Source organism: Symphalangus syndactylus, chromosome 15, assembly GCF_028878055.3.
Source record: "Symphalangus syndactylus isolate Jambi chromosome 15, NHGRI_mSymSyn1-v2.1_pri, whole genome shotgun sequence".
Lineage (NCBI taxonomy): Eukaryota > Metazoa > Chordata > Mammalia > Primates > Hylobatidae > Symphalangus > Symphalangus syndactylus.
In genome coordinates, this window is record NC_072437.2 from 71,039,561 (window position 1) to 71,060,933 (window position 21,373).

Here is a 21,373-nt window from a genome sequence, read left to right on the forward strand (position 1 = left end):
TTTTTGTCTAAGTTATTTTTACTTGGTAGCAAGTCATCCCAAAGTTAACAAATTAATATAACAACAATTATTTATTATTCATGACTCTGTGACTTGACTGGGCCATGGTTCTTCTGCTTCTGGTGACATTGACTATTGCTAAGACAGCTGGAATTTCCAAAATGACCTCACTCACGTGTCTAGCAAGTAGTGCTCATGGTTGGCTGGAAGCTTAGCTGGGACTATGACCAGAAGTTTTGGTTCTCCCGCAGAAGACCTCTCTACGTGGATTACTGGGCTCCTCTCAGTGTGGAAGCTGATTTCCAACAAGGAGCATTCTAAGATTAGGAGTTCCCAGTGTTCATAAGTGGTTGTAAATCCTTCTCCTGCATCACACTTGCTAAGCACCCACTGGCCAAATCTATATCACATGGCCAAGACCAGAGTCAATGTGGGTAGGGATACACATGGCAAAATACCAGGAGGCATGCTTCATTAAGGATCAATAGTATAGCAAGTTAATACAACTTCATGCACTCACTATTAGAGCTAATCAAAAATAGGAGAAATTACCATATCTGAACAAGGATATAGAACTCTAGAATTCTCATTTACATTGTAAGGAGGGGAAATTTTTGCTGTACAATCACTGTGAATAACCATTTTACAGTATCTAGTAAAGGTAAATGAATGCATATCCTATGACCCTGCAACAAAACCCCACACATCTGTGCACCAAAATAGATGTATGAAAATGTTCAGCTGGGCGCAGTGGCTCACACCTATACTCCAGGCACTTTGGGAGGCCGAGGCGGGTGGATCACGAGGTCAGGAGATTGAGACCATCCTGGCTAACATGGTGAAACCCCGTCTTTACTAAAAATACAAAAAAATTGGCTGGGCATGGTGGCGGGCACCTCTAGTCCAGCTACTCGGGAGGCTGAGGCAGGAGAATGGTGTGAACCTGGGAGGGTGGAGCTTGCAGTGAGCCGAGATCACACCATTGCACTCCAGCCTGGGTGACAGAGCAAGACTCTGTCTCAAAAAAAAAAAAAAAGAAATAAAAATATCCACTGCTAATGGAAGCCCTGCTCTGTGCAAACATATTGTGGTATATATTAAACAATCACACATTTGAGGTATTAGCTGGAAAATATATATATATATACACCTATACATGGACACATTCACAGAATATTGACAAACCTATTGCCCCCAACACCAGCAGATAGTCATATTAAATGAAAAAAAATCACATACCAACAGGAAAAAGTTACATATAGGGAATTTACAAAAAATGTGGTGCCATAATCCTTAATATAAGGAGTATGTTTTGAATTAATGTTTTGAGGAAAAATGTTTCCTGTTTTATGAAAGTATCTATTCAATAGTAATAAAACCAGAAAGGAAGCTGAATTCTAGGACTGAGGACTGTGTTGCCTGCCAAATTATTGAAGGGATGAGCAAGAATTCCTTGAAAGCTTCATTCTATCCTTTTTCTTTGTAACTAAAAATTAGAATTTTTTGTTTGTTTGTTTGAGACAGAGTCGCACTCTGTCACCCAGGCTGGAGTACAGTGGCACGATCTCGGCTCACTGCAAACTCCACCTCCCAGGTTCACGCCATTCTCCCACCTCAGCCTCCCGAGTAGCTGGGACTACAGGCGCCCACCACCACACCTGGCTAATTCTTTGTATTTTTAGTAGAGACAGGGTTTCACCATGTTAGCTAGGATGGTCTTGATCTCCTGACATTGTGGTTTGCCTGTCTCGGCCTCCAAAAGTGCTGGGATTACAGGCATGAGCCACTGCGGCCGGCTGCAAATTCTCCTCTTTTAACCATTTGGTCCTCTGACATAAAACTTGCTCAACTGGCAAGATGGCTCACTTGGTCCTCAAGCCAACATCAAGAAATATTTAACTGTCTTAACACAGGTGGGAGATTTATTTTTAATTTTTTATTAAAAAAAATTTTTTTAAACCTTTATTTGAAAATTTCACATAGGCGTTAAAGTACATTGGCTCATTGAATAGGTGACATCTTTATGTCTCTCATGGCCAGGCAGCAGCTGTGTGTGGCTTCCTTACTTCCCGATCTGTCTTGATTATAGAGAAACTAAGCCAAGGTTTGATGTCTAACACAGTGGTTAAGTTTCTTATTTTCAAGTTCAGCAGGTAAACTTATCTCATTTTTGGAGGCATTTTTTAAGTATAAAAAGTCTGCCATGTTATTTGGGAAACTTGTACAGTTCAGATGTGAACATTTCAATGTATTTAAACTTTACCTAAACATGTAAAAATAACAATCAAATAGGAGAGGTAAGGAATCCATAGAGGTATAAATAAAACAAGAATGGAAGAATGCTGATAACTGTTAAAGCTGAGTGATGGAAGTTCATTATATAGTCCGTTTACTTTGTATATATTAAACCTTTTCCAGAATTAAGTCTGCTACATCAAACAGGGATTTTTTTTCCTATTTTAAAAATTAAATTTTTTAAATTAAAAAAATTTTCTTACTAAACCTTAATTTTTACCTATTATTTATTTTGTTTACTCCAAATTTATTTTCATCCTTCTTAAACAGAACATCCCAAATCTATAAACTTCCGGTTCTAATTAATCCAGAGGATTCGATAAAATGTATTCTATTGTTCCTGATGATAACCCTTATATCATACTAAGAATGTGTGCTCTTAAACCTCTCAAATTTATATGATTTTTAAATAGTTGTGCCTATGTTGAAACATTTCATCACCTTTAAAACTGAAGCAAAGTTATTCTAAAAATGTTTTCAAGCACACACAATATTTTTCATTGCTATATATTTTTTATCAGGAAGAACTCTTAATTACTTTGAAGTCTCCAGTGGCATAAAAATTAGAGTCACACTTAAAAGTTTCATTAGAAAGAGTCACATAAGAGCCGAAATCGCGCCATTGCACTCCAGCCTGGGTGACAGAGCAAGACTCCGTCTCAAAAAAAAAAAAAAAGAAAGAGTCACATAAATATTCCCATTGTCTACCGTCACTGCATGAATCCTTTGCTTTATTCCTTTGGAGCACTACTTGGGTTTTGCTGATGGATCTTTAGAGTTTATAGACCGGTACAGACCTCCTGTTGCCAAAGTAATTTTGTGTTTATGCCAGGGGCAAACCACACACAGTCGTTTATCAAAATCCTCTATATTTCCCAAATGTAAAGGTCCTCCTGAGTGGTAACAGCGAATATCCATAGCATGATATTCTCCCTTGTGGAAGAAAATGACCACTTCTCTATCATGGACAACAGCTTCTTTTTTTTTTTTTTTTTTTTTTTTTTTTTTTGAGATGGAGTCTTGCCCTGTCGCCCAGACTGGAGTGCAGTGGTGCGATCTCGGGTCACTGCAAGCTCTGCCTCCCGGGTTCATGCCATTCTCCTGCCTCAGCCTCCGGAGTAGCTGGGACTACAGGCGCCCGCTACCACGCCCGGCTAATTTTGTTTTTGTATTTTTAGTAGAGACGGGGTTTCACTGTGTTAGCCAGGATGGTCTCAAACTCCTGACCTCATGATCCACCCACCTCGGCCTCCCAAAGTGCTGGGATTACAGGCGTGAGCCACTGCACCCGGCCATTCTTTCAGATTTTTTAATGTCATCTTCTCTGCCCACACAGACAGAAGAATATTCCCTCTTTTCAGGATCTTGTGCAGAGCCATCAAGATTCATGTTGGAGAGGAAGTGTAGATAAGGAAGAAGGTCTAAGACAATTCCTGAAGCACTTCAACATTTAGAGGTCAGGTGGAAGAGAGGTTGTAGAGAGGCAAGACCAGTAGAGTGTCCAATCTATTGCTAATCAAATGAAATTCATTTACCGCTTTCTCCTCTATCTTATATTCTCCTTCAACTGCAATAGAGGGTAATTTGTCACTCCTCTTGAGCCATGACTAAGGTGCTTTTACTAAGTCTGGAAACTTTTCCTACACATTATCAGAATGCTTATCTCAAGTATGACACCCTTGCTTTTAGGTGCAGGGAAAAGAAATGCCTTAGAGTAGTTTTGGTATCTCTCTGAATGGCAGAATAATAATAGATAAAGCTAGCTGTCCTTCAGTAAGTGCCTACTGCTTGGACCCTTTGAATATAATAGTTCATTAGTCTTCACAAAACCGCCAAGGGGTAGGCATTAGTTTCATTCAGGTAGCACCCACGGATTTATAAAAACATGTGGCTTGCAAGTAAACTATCTCGAAGACACAAAAACCTTGTAGCAAAGCAAAGCTGCATATTGGTGATATATATAGTATTGATATTTATATATGTCACCAAAGATGGTCTTGAATTTAAAAAAAAATAGGAACGCTAATGTGCAACAGCTATGTTCACGAATGTTTACAATTGAACGCTTGCCCAGTAATTTTATATAAAGTCACATAGCTGCTCTGGAAATCGGCACCATCGTCTGATGTTGAACTGTGATCACGAGTGAGCTAGACCTGAGTTTGCATCCCAGTTCTGCGTGATTTGGGGCAAGTTGCTTAATTTCGCTGTGCTGCAGTTTCTTTTACTGTAAGAAGGGCGCGCCACATAGGGGTGTGGGTAAAGCACATAAATGCTTTAACACATGTCAAATGTTTAGAGCAGGCCTAACCGCAGAAAACGCTCGCAGCGCGTTAGCTGGCACCTCTAAGGTCCATCCAGCTCTGGCAGTTATCCTGCCTAATTTCAAGCTATGTTTAACATTTGGGTAAAAACGGCCTGCAGTTCTGAGACTGCATGTGGCTGTCCAGGTGCTGTAAATTCTCAACTACGGACTCCAGGGAACGAGTATCTCCAGGACGGCCAGGGCTGCGGAAGCGCACAAATGCCATGAAAGCTTGTTAGAAACGACCCGCGTACCACCCTGAGTGGCAGGTTTCAGGTGTGGCCCAAGTTTCAAGGGGAACAAGCTCAGTGGCTCTCCTGTGCCTGGGCAGAAGCCTGCCCTGGAGGGTTAACTGTTAACTAACGCTGAACCGAAACCCAGGAGGGCCTCAGGCTTTGCAGCCACCCAGAACGCTGAGTCCACGCCCGCGCCTGGCCAGAAGCAGCTGGTCCCGCAAGCCGGCCCCCTGCTCGGCAAGAACAGAACTTACTGTCCCTGAATCCTCGCTACGCCTCCGCGTGACACTACTGCAGCGAGCCAGAGCTCTAGCCACGCGCGACGCCTGGACTAGGCCGAGGTTTATTTTTTTAATGAAATACATAGGAATCCATTAAGTAACATTAGCATGTCATATGTGTTAAATAGCTACATTTAAAAATATTACAGATATTTTTACAAAATATTTTACAAAAATATTACAGTATTTTTATAATATTTTACAAAAATATAACAGTATTAAAAATACTCACCTGGAAGTAAAAGTAAAGTGTGTTTTAAAAAAAGGGAAAAACAGGACGGGCGCGGTGTCTCACGCAGCACTCTGGGAGGCCGAGGCGGGCGGATCACAAGGTCAGGAGATCGAGACCATCCTGGCTAACACAGTGAAACCCCGTCTCTACTAAAAATACAAAAAATTAGCCGGGCGTGGTGGCGGGCGCCAGTAGTCCCAGCTACTCGGGAGGCTGAGGCAGGAGAATGGCGTGAACCCGGGAGGCGGAGCTTGTAGTGAGCCGAGATCGCGCCACTGCACTCCAGCCTGGGCGACACAGCGAGACTCTGGCTCAAAAAAAAAAAAAAAAAAATTACAGATCAACAGAAGGGAAATCAAAAAATAATTTTTCACAGTAACTACTTTACATACTAGTGTAATTAAAGATTTAACTGGAAGAAAAATTAAGCATAAATGTATAATTAAAGTAAAAAGCTAGTATTCCACATTCCTGTTCCTATGAACACCTGAGGTGACACAAAATCTGAGTAGTTTAATGCATTGGCGTATATATGCCTTAAGGACGTACTTTTCTCTACCGAGTCTTTGTAAATCATAAACAAGCATATAATGATTATGAAACAAATACTTATTTAGGCGTTCAAATGTAATCTGTTTACAAAATATATAATTTTCACTTATTAGATGAATCTAACTTGACGTTTTTCAATGTTGAGAATTTAATTCACATTTAATCAAACTACATTCTGAAATTTACAAATGACTAAATGACTAACACCAGTCTATTTGGGAACTAAGGAATCAAAAGAAGAGGAGAAATATACTATTTTCCTTTCCCCAAACCCTCACGAGGACAATAATGTTTGTGTGTATATGCGTGGGTATATTTGTGTGTGTTCACGTAAAAAGGAGTAACAATGTAAAGCATTAGTAAATATAACTGCTGCTAAACTGTTAGAATACCAGTTAGAGGAGCTAATAAAGCAATATTCAAAGACTGAGGACTTTTAGGTGGTCATTAGAATGAGCCAATGAAATTGCAAAGTTCGTGTAGCTAAAAATAAGATGGCAAAGTGTTGGGATTTTTATTACAAAAAAGCAGCAAACATGAAAATCATTTCTCTCAAGATATCTAAACTCTTCTTACTTTATACAATTAACTCCAAATTATAAGACACTTGTTGAGCTTTTACACCATGATATAGGTAACATTAAGGACTGAATCTTTTCTTGCAGACTTCACATGTGGCTTAAATTGTCAGGCACACAGTCTGCCATTTCTCACCGCAGAAAATTTTATCAAACACATTTTCCCTAGCATTTTATGAAATTTAATGGAATGCAGCAATGCAACCGATATATAATACTGTCCAAAAGCCATGTATGACTTTATAATATACACTTTATGGTATCGCTTAACTTTGTATAATAACTTCACCTATCCCCTTAAAGCTGGGATTAAGGGAAAAAGAATCAGTCAACAAGGAGGTAAGTTCACAGAAGTATCAGCCTTAAGAGTGTAAATTTGCCATTAAAATTAGAAAAATAAATAGATGAATTTTTTTTCATTCAAGTTTTTATAAATTTTCTGCTGCATATGAACTTTCAAAGTTAATTAAAATGCTACCAACTTATTTTTTAAAAAACTTACTCTACAGGCTCAACAAAATATTTAAAATTGTATTTTCTCTTAAGCACTGCTTTTTTTTTTTAAGGTAACATTTCTAAGACCAAGTTAATTAAGCTGTCCACTTTTCCTATGACAGTATGTTGTTTAGTTTAACCTACTAATTCAATCAGAAATTTCTATTGATTCACCTGGGAAAGGGGATACAACAGAACATTTTTAAGAGGTCATTTTAGCAGTTTTATTCAACAGATGCCATAAATTAACTACATTCAGAAAAAAAATTTAAACAAAGAACAAAGCCACCCTATCTAGCATTCTCTCACTCACAAAGAAGTACCAAAGATATATTTATGTTCCATTAACCGGGTATGAAGCAAAATCATTAAAATATTACAACTGTTAAACACAGGAGACTAGAAATCAAATAGTTTCATATCCAGTATACAGGAACCAAAAACTTCAATTTCCAGCTGTTTTTTTTTTTTTTTCTAATTCATATTATAGATTTACTTGCAAGGAGCTTATCCCTATAGGATTAATTCAATTACTCAGTGGTGAATAGATTTTAGCTCAGAATTTTGAAAGGATGACTTGCTTTAAGTTACTATTCTACCTGCTGCTTTATTTCTGCTCACAGTTGCATGTGGCCAAACAGATCATGCTCTGATCAGATAAGTATACTGTAATCTACTTCCATGTTTAGGAGTTGGCAATAGGGTTAAAAGGCACAAAGCTACATTTCTGTACTCATATTTCTTATTACTTACTTGTTGAAGAACTTCTTTGGATGCTGCTTAAATGATCAGCAAGAAACTGCAAATTTCTATGAGGGAAATGTGAGTCCTCTTCATAAATTTTAGCAGCCTTCAAGGACATATACATCACAGTTTGGTGGCCTTTTAATTATTGGAATTGTAAATGATATAACTGCACCTTACTGTTGAAGACCCTTTTAGTTTAATATTTATAGCCATTTCCTTATATTTTCTTTCTTTTTTCTTTTTCTTTTTCTTTTTTTTTTGAGAGGAGTCTCGCTCTGTTGCCCAGGCTGGAGTGCAGTGGTGCGATCTCGGCTCACTGCAAGCTCCGCCTCCCGGGTTCATGCCATTCTCCTGCCTCAGCCTCCTGAGTAACTGGGACTACAGGCGCCCGCCACCACGCCTGGCTAATTTTTTTGTATTTTTAGTAGAGACGGGGTTTCACTGTGTTAGCCAGGATGGTCTCGATCTCCTGACCTTGTGATCTGCCCACCTCAACCTCCCAAAGTGCTGGGATTACAGGTGTGAGCCACTGCACCCAGCCCATATTTTTCTTTAAAATCTACCAGTATAGCATTTCATTTCTATGCATATATATGTATAGTAATTCATACAACTAAATAGCAAACTGATATTCTACACCAGTTCATTTATCTCAATATATATTTTGGAATATAACGACAATATTAAAAATATCAATTTTCTCTAGGCTGATAATACTGTAAGATTTTACACAAAGTTAAAGTTTTTGTTTTTTCTTTTTGAAGAAGTTTCATTGTTTAAACTCCACATATTTGACACCTTGATAAAGAAAATGTAAATGTGTCATATAACATTTATTCCATCAATTTAAACTGAAGTGTCTCATGGAGCTAAACACTAAAAGAACTTAAATAAAAAACAGTAACCTATATGCACACAAAATTATTCCATAAATATTTACATAACAAGGGAAAAAATGGAGAATCACTAAAACTGGAAATTGCTACAGGTGTGGTAATCCTTTCTCAAGACATTTTAGTAGGAATTATATAAATTTTTGAAATGAAAATAATTGTAGAAGCATAACTAAAATATTCCATTTTAGTTTTCAGTTACTATTTAAAGGAGCCAGTAGGTCACAAACAGTCTAAGATTTCAGGAACCAACTGTTCAGTTTCAAATCTTTTCCTTCATCTCTCATGATGAAACTAAACTTACTTACAGAAAAAAATAGAGTACGCTAAAAGGTATAAATAAAAATTCCAGTTCATCCTCCTTTATAAAGACTGGTAAACCTCTCTAATTCTTTACAGTTGTCCACGCTCAAGGCGTCTGCCTTCCTTCAGAGTCGATAATCACAGTATACTTTTGCTGCATATTGCATATCTGCTTTTTGTTGTCTTTCTTTCCAGCGATTCTTTCGAATATTAGTCACATAATCTTCTTCCACACTCTTTTCTACCTTTTGTAATAACATTCCTTTATATTCATTTTTAAAGTCCTTGTTGATGTAATAAACAACACCCAAGTTTATGTCTGCATTTTAGTAGTTTGACCTGTTCTAGATCTGGGATATAAGGGGTAAGGAGGATTAGAGACCATCAATTGGCTTAATAATGACACGAGAATTAATACAATTATGGGCATCAGCTGGATAAACACAGAAAAACCTCTATCTCCTCTTTCCTCTTCTCTTTCATGTCCCCTATGTCGATGCTGATGTTGTTGGCTATAACCAGCTCGTCCATTTGAAAAAGAAAGTACACTACCTGAAGGAAATCCACCCCCAAAAATATATTAAACGAGTCTTCTGGAGTTATATCAGCTTCACAACCTCTATGGAAATTAAATCTGCCATTGTTTTGGTGGTTACATGCTTGCTCTTCATTGCCTGTGAGGTCATACCGTTTTCGCTTTCTGGATTACTTAAAACAGCATAAGCATTTCCAATCCTTTTAAAAGCACCTGTTGCTCCAGGTGCATTGTTTTTGTCTGGATGAAACTTCAAGCTTTCTATAAGCTTTTTTCAAATCTTCATCACCGGCATCTTTCGTAACTCCAGGTACTTCATAGTAATTTTTACATTTCTTTATGCGCGGGCCCAGAGCAGTAGGTAGAGCTTCTCGGCCTTCTGCAGGAAAAACTGGGCCTTCTCGCGGTTGCCGGCATTCAGGGCCTCCTGGGCGATCTCGACACATTTCTCAGCCTCATCCCCGTTCCCCTCCATAGCTTGCTCCTTCTTCCGTTTCCTCCGGCAGCGCAGCTCAATAATATGAATTACTGTGGTTTAGAGTAGACTAAAAAAGACGAGAATCAGAATTTTATTCTTTCTTTTTGAAAATCTAGACTTCCTCATTTACTGCAAATCTGAGTATTTTTCAAGTTGTGTTCACCTTTGTCTTTGATACGGTATGGATGTTTGTCCCCTCCAAACTCCATGTTGAAATGGGACCTCCAATGTTGGAGATGAGCGTGTGGGGGGTGTTTGGGTCACAGGGGCATATCGCTCATGAATGGCTTGGCGGTGTTCTCACGGTAATGAGTGACTTCCTGCTCTATGAGTTCACACAAAATCTAGTTGTTTAACAGAGCCTGGCACCTCCTATTTCTCTCTCTCTATCTCTCTCTTGCTTCGTCTCATGCCGTGTGACATGCCAGCTCCCCTTCACCTTCAGCCATGATTGTAAGTTCCCCAAGGCCCTCAGCAGATGAACAGACGCTGGTGCTATGCTTGTACAGCCGGCAGAACCATGAGCCAAATAAACTCCTTTCCTTTATAAACTACCTAGTTTCATCTATTCCTTTACAGCAACACAAATGAACACACCATCTGTATTAGTCCTCTCAGGGAGGAGTCTGATAATTTAAGAACGCAGTTATTTCATGCATTTTTTATTTCATGCATTTTTTTTCAGCTCACCACATTCGTTTTTCAGACACAACTTGACAAATGCAAACAAACCCTGTTTAGATTTCCTTTCAGTTGAGGCTTTTCGTTGCACCTAATTTTGGAATGTAGCGTATCAGGGAATAAAGAAGAAGGAAATCCTTATTTTGGCCAGTTTTACAGAATGTGAAGCACAAGGTTGAAGCAGCAATGCCAGTAATTTTATAACATCTGTCCGTAAACACTGTCAGAAACAAATTAGAACGTGGAAAGGAGAACACTCACTAACAACACACAAAGACCAGCATAAAACTCTTTAGCTTGTTTTGGGCCTATTTTCTCAGATTTATACCAGAATTAACATTCTGTTCGGAATACTGAAATAGGCCAGTTTCACCTGTGATGAACACATAATCAAAGAAATCAATCTGACATGCTTTGCAATTTCACCATTTTTATTTATTTATTTATTTATTTATTTATTTATTTATTTATTTATGGTCGGATTCTTGCTCTGTCCCCCAGGCTGCAGAGCAGCGGCGCCATCTTGGCTCACTGCAAGCTCCGCCTCCCGGGTTCACGCCATTCTCCTTGCTCAGCCTCCCGAGTAGCTGGGACTACAGGCGCCCGCCACCACGCAAGGCTAATTTTTTGTATTTTTAGTAGAGAAGGGGTTTCACCGTGTTAGCCAGGATGGTCTCGATCTCCTGACCTTGTGATCTTCCCATCTCGGCTTCCCAATGTGCTGGGATTACAGGCGTGAGCCACACCCGGCCATTCCTTATCTTTAATTATGAGTTATGATTCTGCAAACAGTGTTTTGCAGAATGAAACATGCCTTTCTCTCAGTATAAGGCTGAGCTACTTGAATCAAAGCAAACACGATGTCAGGGCCATCTGACAATCACAGACAACGGGTCTGGGGATATTTAAGAACAATATGGTAGTAGGAGAAATAAGATAAGGCTGGAAGTCCCAGGCAACAGCTAGGCAAGGGAGTGTGTCATCCCAGTGCCAGTGATCATTCATATATTTCATTTAATCCTTATAAATATAATGTATGCTTTGGCACAACACGTTATATAAATATGAGCATATTAAAAGATGTCCACAGCCGGGCGCAGTGGCTCATGCCTGTAATCCCAGCACTTTGAGAGGCCGAGGCTGGCGGATCAGGAGGTCAGGAGATCGATACCATCCTGGCTAACAAGGCAAAACCCCGTCTCTACTGAAAATACAAAAAAATTAGCCGGGCGTGGTGGCTGGCTCCTGTAATCCTAGCTGCTCGGGAGGCTGAGGCAGGAGAATGGCGTGAACCTGGGAGGCAGAGCTTGCAATGAGCTGAGATCGCGCCACTGCCCTCCAGCCTGGGCAACAGAGCAAGACTCCGTCTCAAAAAAAAAAAAAAAAAAAAAAAAAAAAAATGTGGACAATAGATATTTGAAAGTCGATCCTTTAATATTGAATGGAATGTCAAACAAATTGAACTTATTAAAATAGCTTTTACTGGTGAGTATTTGGAAAATACAGGTTCTTATATTATGCTGTCTTGAGAACATTTAATTACTTGACTTAATTGTAATTCCAGGAATTTATTTCAAGAACTTAATCATAAACATAGAGAAATACTTATACACAACATTGTTAATCAGAATATTACTTTTAAAACTTAAAAATGAAAAACATAAACCAGTAAGGATTGGCTAAGTATATAGTAGAGTATTATTAGCAATTAAACATTGTATTTCAGAAATATACACAAGGATATGGCAAATTATCCATAAATTATTCAAAAAAGAATGCTGAAGTTTAATAAATAGACATGTATGAATGAAAAGAAGACTGAAAGAAAATATGTAAAAATATTAATAATATTCACCCCTTTTGATGGGATTGTAAGTGACTTACTACCTGCCACTATGCTTTTCTATATTCTCAACTGTTTTGGAAGTACATAGTTTTTATTTTCAAGACAGAAATAAACGGAACTCAAAACAAAAAGTTTTTCTAGGAGATCTAACTACTGCATACTCCTGTTAAAATTTTTTCCTAAGATGGGTGTATTTATCCAAGATGTCACATATGTGGCTCTGAATATGTGTCAACAAAAGGGAGCAAGAGTATTTGGAGTGGATGATCTTTCTCAAAGAAGGTGACAGGAGAAGGTAGCTGAATAATCGCAACACTGTTGCAGAAAGATGAATGGGGGCTCTGCAGAGACCATCTGTGTTTCATCAGAAAGGATTATGACTGCTCCGCCCTTGTATCAGTGAGAAAGCAACATCTTCACTGCATATGCAGATTTTCTATAATAAAAATGTTCCTGGCTGGCATAGAGGAATGATCAAAGTTAGAATTTTTTCTTGTAACCAATTTAATTTGACATCTCAAAGAGTGAAACAACAATGTTTTATTTGGGAAATTAACACATACCAGCTCAAACAATGTTTCATTTGGGAAATGAGCTTAGAGCTGGTATGTGTTCTTCATCTACAGGTTAATTAAAACAAGAATTAAAGCACAGTTATATCAGACAAAAGTCAACAGGGTTCAGATTAATTCATTTCATGGATAATCATGAATTGTTAACTTAGAACTTCTTCAGAATTTAGAGAAAAGTCAAAGAATTGGCACAGAGAACTTTTCAACACTTCATGCTACTTGCTTTGGAATCCACGTTATTTATTCACTATCTGTTTTCACTTGGAGTATACGCTGGGGCATTTTTGCTTCAGTGGGTCATATGTCAAACTACAGAAACTGCCTTGGTGATGGACATGTCAGTCTGCAGAAATGATCACTTAGACTGGTGAAGGACAGAGGTAAGATGAGATCAATGAAACCATAGATAGGAACGTGTGTTCCTCCCTTTTTGACTTTGATTATCTATCAGTGTTGGTTTATACAAAATAATGTTAGCCTGAAAGATTTTCTAAAGGACTCCTACAAAGGTACCTCTGATGGCTCATAAAAATATCTGAATATTACTAGCCATTGGGAAAATAATGTATTTTCTGTCTTTAAAGTCACACTTTTGGAGTCCAGGAGGCTTCTTGCCAATCTCAGTTATACTGGTTTTGCTCGTATTTATTGGTTATCACACTATGGGCTGAGTGATCAGAAAGGAAATGCCTGCGGTGTCACTCCAGTGTAGTTAGTGCCCATGCAACCTCTGACTCTCAGCACCTCACTGTGTGTCTGTGTGTGTTTGGTTTATTTTCATAGTCTGTGGAATGAAGCCATTCAGATTAGGAGCCCCTAGAACTGTGTTGAGGCGATCCAGACAATTAAATGGCAAAATACTGTGTTATTTATTCTGAGTACGAAAGAAACAAAACACAAAAGACACGGAAGACAAGGATCTATGATGGGAAGAGCACAGGACTGATGTGCGGGAAAACTGGACACCAATGCTCAAATGCTACTTCTGTTACTGAATGTCAGTGACTTTGACAAGTCACATCGACTTTCTAAGGGGTTAAACTAGATATTCTCTGAGATACCTTCTAGATTTAATACGCTATACCAAAAAGAAAAAAAAAAAAGAAGAGAAGAAAGGAAAAAAGGAAATGAAGAAATAAAGAAATGCAAAAGATTCTGGAAAGACAACTTCCCTGTAGTAAATTGGAAACTACTGATGAAAAGGAGTACGTCTAAGTACAGCAACGTCTGCACAAAGATAATTATTTGCAAAGACAGCCTCTGTAGACTCCTTTTTTCTGTTTTGTAGGGAGTTGATGTCTTTGAAAAGATCATGAATCTTTATGATCAACTACTGCTGTTGCATTTCTTTCCCCTTATTTTAAGTAAGACAGGAAAATGAGACACCTAACTACAGAAACCATTCAAATGGAAAATAATTACATGATCTTATCTAAATCTGGCAGCCTTTTTTATATGACTACCAAACTATAGCTCCTATATTTTGAGATTATTTGCCCTTACATATTTGCTCACATTTTGTTTAATGCTTTGTCAACTTTTAATACCAAAATGAAAGATGAAAAAATTAAACTAACACACAGGAAAGCAGTTTACAAATGTCTTTTTAAATGGCAGGAGAACCATTATTGGGTTTATAGCAGGTTATATATCATCCACATGATTGAAAAAATTAGCAAACAATATCATTCAGGAAGAAAATAAAATAGACTAGAAAGGAAACGTAAATTTAGAAATCATAAGAGAAAATAACATAAGCAAGATCAAATTGAAAGAGTCATCCTGAAAAGACTCAGATAGAATTAAAACACAAACACCCATACGCACACAGAATTCAAGTATATGCTCTTTACAACAAACATGAAGCATAATAATAAGAATGCAATCAATAGCAATGACCAAGCAAATGTTAACTGAAAGAAATCAAGGGCGATAATGTTAACAACAGCTAAAGGAAGCTAGGCAATCCAGCACCTACTAGTAAAAAGGATCATGTGAGTTCATTTTAAAACACTTAAAGAAAAAAAGTTATTTCCAAGCCGGGCATGCGGGCTCACGCCTGTAATCCCAGCACTTTGAGAGGCCGAGGTGGGCGGGTCACCTGAGGTCAGGAGTTGGAGACCAGCCTGGCCAACATGGTGAAACCCTGTCTCTACTAAAAATACAAAAATTAGCTGGGTGTGGTGGCGGGCGCCTATAATCCCAGCTCCTTGGGAGGCTGAGGCAGGATAATTGCTTGAACCCGGCAGGTGGCGGTTGCAGTGAGCTTAGATTGAGCCATTTCACTCCAGCCTGGGCGACAAGAGTGAAACTCCGTACCCTGTCTCCACCCGCCCCGCCAAAAAAAAAAAGTTATTTCCCAGATGTACGACTTGTTGTTCAGAAATGTAGAAAGCATGAAGCTCCTCTGTTCCATTTCATCAAGTTTTCTAACATCAATGGCACATGAAAGTAGAAAAAACAAGCTACTGAAAAAAGCAGTGCCTGGTATTACTTATAAATATGAAAAATTGCTGAATAAACAATGAAAAAGGCTGGGCACGATGGCTCACGGCTGTAGTAATCCTAGTACTTTGGCAGGCCGAGGGTGGATCGCCTGATCTCAGGAGTTCGAGACCAGCCTGGCCAACATGGTGAAACCCCCTCTCTACTAAAATGTAAAAAATTAGCTGGACGTGGCAGCGTGTGCCTGTATTCCCAGCTACTCTGGAGGCTGAGGCAGGAGGATCACTTGAACTTGGGAGACGGAGGTTGCAGTGAGCCGAGATCGTGCCATTGCACTCCAGTCTAGGCAGCAGAGTGAGGCTCTGTCGAGTCAAAAGAATCTGCTCTCTGAATGTAAAAGTAAGTGGATAATGGGAAAAGAGAGTTGAATAGTGAAGATAAAAGTAAAATGAAATGAAAAGAGATAATGCTGGAAGAAAAAGTTGAAACAAAAGTAAATGGAGTTACAGAAGAAACAACTGACCAGGGGGCTGACACTACTGACACTAGATATGCAGCCAGAGGAACTTAGTGAAGGTGAGCTTATCAATGCAAAGGAGGAAAGCGGTTATGATAGAAAGGACAAAGATGTCCCAGAGTAAGTGACATTGGCAAAACATCGCTTCACATTACAGGGCTTTCAGAAATACTGCATGACCAAAGATGCGAAGGATTAAATGTGAGCATCTGATCCGGACTTAGAAAGGAGCGTGGAGGCCGGGCACGGTGGCTCACGCTAGTAATCCCAGCACTTTGGGAGGCCGAGGCGGGCGGATCACGAGGTCAGGAGATCGGGACCACAGTGAAACCCCGTCTCTACTAAAAATACAAAAAATTAGCCGGGCGTGGTGGCGGGTGCCTGTAGTCCCAGCTACTCGGAGAGGCTGAGGCAGGAGAATGGCGTGAACCCGGGAGGCGGAGCTTGCAGTGAGCCGAGATTGCGCCACTGCTCTCCAGCCTGGGCGACAGAGCGAGACTCCGTCTCAAAAAAAAAAAAAAAAAAAAAGAAAGGAGCGTGGAGCGTGACAATGAACCAAGGCATAGAAAAGATGAGCACTCTATAGCAAAAGTTATATGAGGAGGAGAGGAAGGCAAACACCTTTCAAACTTTTCTTTGGAAGTTTTAAATAAAGCAATGAAACACTTCAATCCTCAATGTTTCCAATTTTTAAATTACAGTGTACTAAATAAACTTAGCTTTAGTAATGTGTGTTAGTAGCTGACAGTAACAGATTCTTTTCAATATATTCACAAAAGTTTTAAGGCCCTAGAATAATCATAATTTTCCCATTAGTTATTAAGATTGGCTTGCGGCTGGGCGCGGTGGCTCACGCCTGTAATCCCAGCACTTTGGGAGGTGGAGGCGGGCGGATCACGAGGTCAAGAGATCAAGACCATCCTGGCTAACACGGTGAAACCCAGTCTCTACTAAAAATATAAAAAAATTAGCCTGGCATGGTGGCGGGCGCCTGTGGTCCCAGCTACTCGGGAGGTTGAGGCAAGAGAATGGCATGAACCTGGCAGGCAGAGCTTGCAGTGAGCCGAGATTGCCTCACTGCACTCCAGCCTGGGCGACAGAGCGAGACTCTGTCTCAAAAAAAAAAAGGTTGGTTTGCATGATTTCAGCATGGATTATTCTTCTTACAGTCCTGCACTACTGTGCGACTGAGAACAGCCTTTCGGGATTTCACACCAACTGTCAAATGAGAAATAGTGCATCACTACGTAAATATCTTCTGAAGTCATTAAATCAAACCTATCATATATTCTTTTTTTGGGATTACAGGCTCCCGTCACCATGCCCGGCTAATTTTTGTATTTTTAGTAGAGACGGGGTTCACCATGTTGGCCAGGCTGGTCTTGAACTTCTGACCTCGTGATCTGCCTGCCTCGACCTCCCAAAGTGCTGGGATTACAGGCATGAGCCACCGCACCTGACCTAGATATTCTTTATAACATCTCAATTTTAAACCTGATAACATTTTTAAATAAGAAACACTAGCAGACACTTTTAAAGTTAGGAATAATTATTATTTAACGTGGACATGAATAAGGGAGAAATGATCATTTTAAACTTTACTGAGTACTGCCTGGGAAACAACTGTTAGAATTTGCTGAGAATCCATTTGAATCCATCAAAAACTTTAATATAATTTCTAAATAAGTACATAAAGACAATACCTTGCCTTTTATATGTTAATAATAACCAAGTAAAACATATTATTGGAGTAAAAGATTATATTTGTTGTAGCAAAATTTCTGATCTAGGAAGCTAGGAAATTATTTGCAACTAAGATGACAGGCAAAATATTGAATGTGTTTAAATATATAAAAAAGTACTGCTAAGATAAAGAACAAAAATCATACAGTTTAGCAAAATGTGAACAAAAATGGCAAATAACTATTTGAAAAAATATTTCATCTCATCTATTTTATTTTTGGCTAAAATAGCAAAGATTTTTAATGATAGTTTACTTGTAGTGGCAATGGTGACATTAGATAGATTCAACTGTATCTTGCTGAAAAAGATAAAAATGGCTACTTTCTTTAGGAATGTACTTTGGGTTATATGTTAATACCACGGAGACATCCACAGCTATGGTGCTGGCTCAGAAACATTGAGGGAATTTAGTGAAAGACTTTGTAGGTTTGATGCAGATCCTTTGATTGTTTAGGGAAGTCATATAACTAACTACTCAGAAATTTGGTGATTCACTGGAGAAATTATGCGACTCAACATATGAGGCTTGCACGGACCAGCATATGAGGGTTCCAGCTGCAAACAGAAAAGTCATGTCCAAGATGTCTCAACTTTGGGAAGCTCACTTGAGCCTTGTGATCCATACTGGTCACATGGTTACATGACCAGCAATAGTGTCCCAAACCACGCATCAGGATCACATCATGAACCTTCAGGTTTACCTTACATAATGCTGACAGTCTGATGCATCCTGACCACTGCTTTGGGCATACAGAATAATATCATTAACCAGTTACCATGTGCACATGCCAGGACTTGGTTCTCAGCACTTAGCCAGGAGGCATTACATTGGCTACAGAAAGAAGCAAACATGATAAAACAGACCTGCTGAGTTATTTTATTCCTTGCAGTTTACCTCTGACCCTTAGGTTCACCTTACAAAGAAATTATTTATAATACTATTAAATCTACATGTAGTGTACCATTTATTTATAGGGTAAAACAGGAATGGTAATGCAAACACAGGCATCATTTGTAGAAGTTAGTGAGGAAGGGGGACGGACTTAAAGAAATGATCTGTTAAATTCAATGTTCCACAACATATTTCTTTTTACTGTTATATAAACTTAATTATTGATTTTTACTTATCTATGGCTATCTTACTTTACGAGAAAACTCTGCAGAAACACCTACTATACTGATTAATTGATTAATTAAATCTCATTCTTCGTCAAGCCAATTAGTGTCTCTATTGATATTACAATCCAAGGAAGTTTTAACTCAATTTCTCAGTATATTTGCTCAACATTAGTACTATCAATTGATGCATTTATATAAGATAGCCAAATTCTACCAATAATCCCAGTTTTACACCATATTGGAGTATTATTATGTTATATATATTTTTTGAGACGGAGTCTTTCTCTGTTGCCCTGGCTGGAGTGCAGTGGCATGATCTCAGCTCACTGCTACCTCCACCTCCTGGGTTCAAGCAATTCTTCTGCCTCAGCCTCCCGAGTAGCTGGCACTACAGGCGAGCGCCACCACGCCCAGCTAATTTTTATATTTTTAGTAGAGACGGGGTTTCACCATGTTGGCCAGGCTGGTTTCGAACTGCTGACATTGTGATCCACCATCCTCAGCCTCCCAAAGTGCTGGGATTACAGCTTTGAGCCACAGCGCCCAGCCTATTATGCTATTATTTATTAATTTATTTATTTGAGATGGAGTCTCGCTCGCTCTGTCGCCCAGGCTGGAGGGCAGTGACGTGATCTCAGCTCACTGCAAGCTCCGCCTCCTGGGTTTACACCATTCTCCTGCCTCAGCCTCCCGAGTAGCTGGGACTACAGTCACATGCCACCAGGCCTGGCTAATTTTTTGTATTTTTTTAGTAGAGACAGGGTTTCACTGTGTTAGCCAGGATGGTCTCGAACTCCTGACCTCGTGATCAGCCTGCCTTGGCCTCCCAAAGTGCTGGGATTACAGGTGTGAGCCATCTCGCCCAGCCTTATGCTATACTTTTGTATTGTTAGAAAATAATTGGGTGAGCATTATAGCATTATTAAAATCATGTTAGTAGATTTGGACATTACCCATATACTAGATATTATTATGAGCTGGGATTGTTACCAGTGTCTTATGATTCTGTTACTTCTAGATTTCAGGCTAACTGGTACAAAGCTAATCTCTTAGCCTCTGTCAGTATGTTTGCACAGATACGGGTTCCCATCTGGTGTTACATATGTAAAAAAGCTCTCCTTGATTCCACAAGAAGTATACATGTGTCGTTTATTATATTCTTTACACAATATGTCATGTCTTGGTTTATTCTTGGAATAAGAGCATTTAGGGAACATTGATATAAATTACCTTTGCCTCAAGAAAATTTTCATAAGTTCAGGAGACCACGTGTTTTTCAGAAGTGTACTTCTAGAGCTTCTGCTGTAACTAAAATGGTAGGTCACTGCCTATGACTCATTTGACCTCCATTTCAAGAAACATGATTTGAAGGCTTTGTTGGACTAGCTTGCGTGCTCTTTTCCGATAAGGAGTTTTTTGTGTTTTGTCATTTTCTAATATGGTAGATTGGGTTTCTATGACCTGATTTACTAGGGCATCTGTCCTAGTCTGTTTTGTGTTGCTATAACTGAAATCTGAGGCTGGGTAATTTATAAAGCGAACAAATTTATTTCTTACAGTTCTGGAGTCCCAGAAGTTCAAGGTTGAGTGGCTGCATCTGGTGAGAGCTTTCCTGCTGCTGGGAACTCTCTGCAGAGTCCCAAGGCAGGCATCACATAGTGAGGTGGCTGAGTGTGCTAACCTGCTAGCTCAAGTTTCTCTTCCTCTTCTTATAAAGCCACCAGTCCCTCTCCCATGACAGTCCATTAATCCAGTAGCCTATTAACCTATGTTGGTTTGTTTAGAGATGGGGTCTTGCTCTGTCACCCAGCTTGGAGTGCAGTGGTGCAATCATAGCTTACTGCAACCTTGAACTCCTGGGCTCAAGCAATATTCCTGTTTCAGCCACCCCAGTAGCTGGGACTACAGGTACATACCACCAGGCCTGGCTTATGTTTGTATGTTTTTGTAGAGGTGGGGTCTAGCTTTGTTGCCCAGGCTGGTCTTGAACTCCTAGCTTCGAGTGATCCTCCCGCCTTGCCTGCCAGAGTGCTGGAAGCCATCCACCATGAGTCATCACACCTGGCCTAACCTATTAATCTACGAATGAATGAATTCACTCATGAAGGCAGAGCCTTCATGACTCAATCATGTCCTAAAGGCCCCTTCTCTCAATATTGCCACATTGGGGATCAAGTTTCAATAGGAGTTTCTGAGGGGACAAGCATTCACATCATAGCAGCATCAATAGATTCTGTTCTTTATTGTTTGAACATAATTTCTTCCAACTTGTCTATTTTTGCTATTGATCTTTTTCTTTTGAATGTCCTTTATACTGAAGGAAAACTTTGCTTGTCTTACCATGCCTATACCCATACCTATTTCACAAAGAGCTCTCTTTCATCTTGTTGCCCAGTGTCTTTTAATCCACCACACATGCTGTTGTTGTTGAGTGCTAATTGCCTGCGAAAAATAAAAATACATACGTTGTACCCCAAATTGTCGGGTCCTCTATACTAAGGTCAAATGTGTAGTGGTCAC

General features: G+C 39.3%; 2 pseudogenes; both read right to left on the minus strand.

Moving 5' to 3' along the window:
• Nucleotides 1-2,812: 2,812 nt before the first annotated feature.
• Nucleotides 2,813-3,715, minus strand: LOC129464160 (Rieske domain-containing protein-like; annotated as a pseudogene).
• Nucleotides 3,716-8,967: 5,252 nt separating this feature from the next.
• Nucleotides 8,968-21,297, minus strand: LOC129463968 (dnaJ homolog subfamily B member 14-like; annotated as a pseudogene).
• Nucleotides 21,298-21,373: the final 76 nt, after the last annotated feature.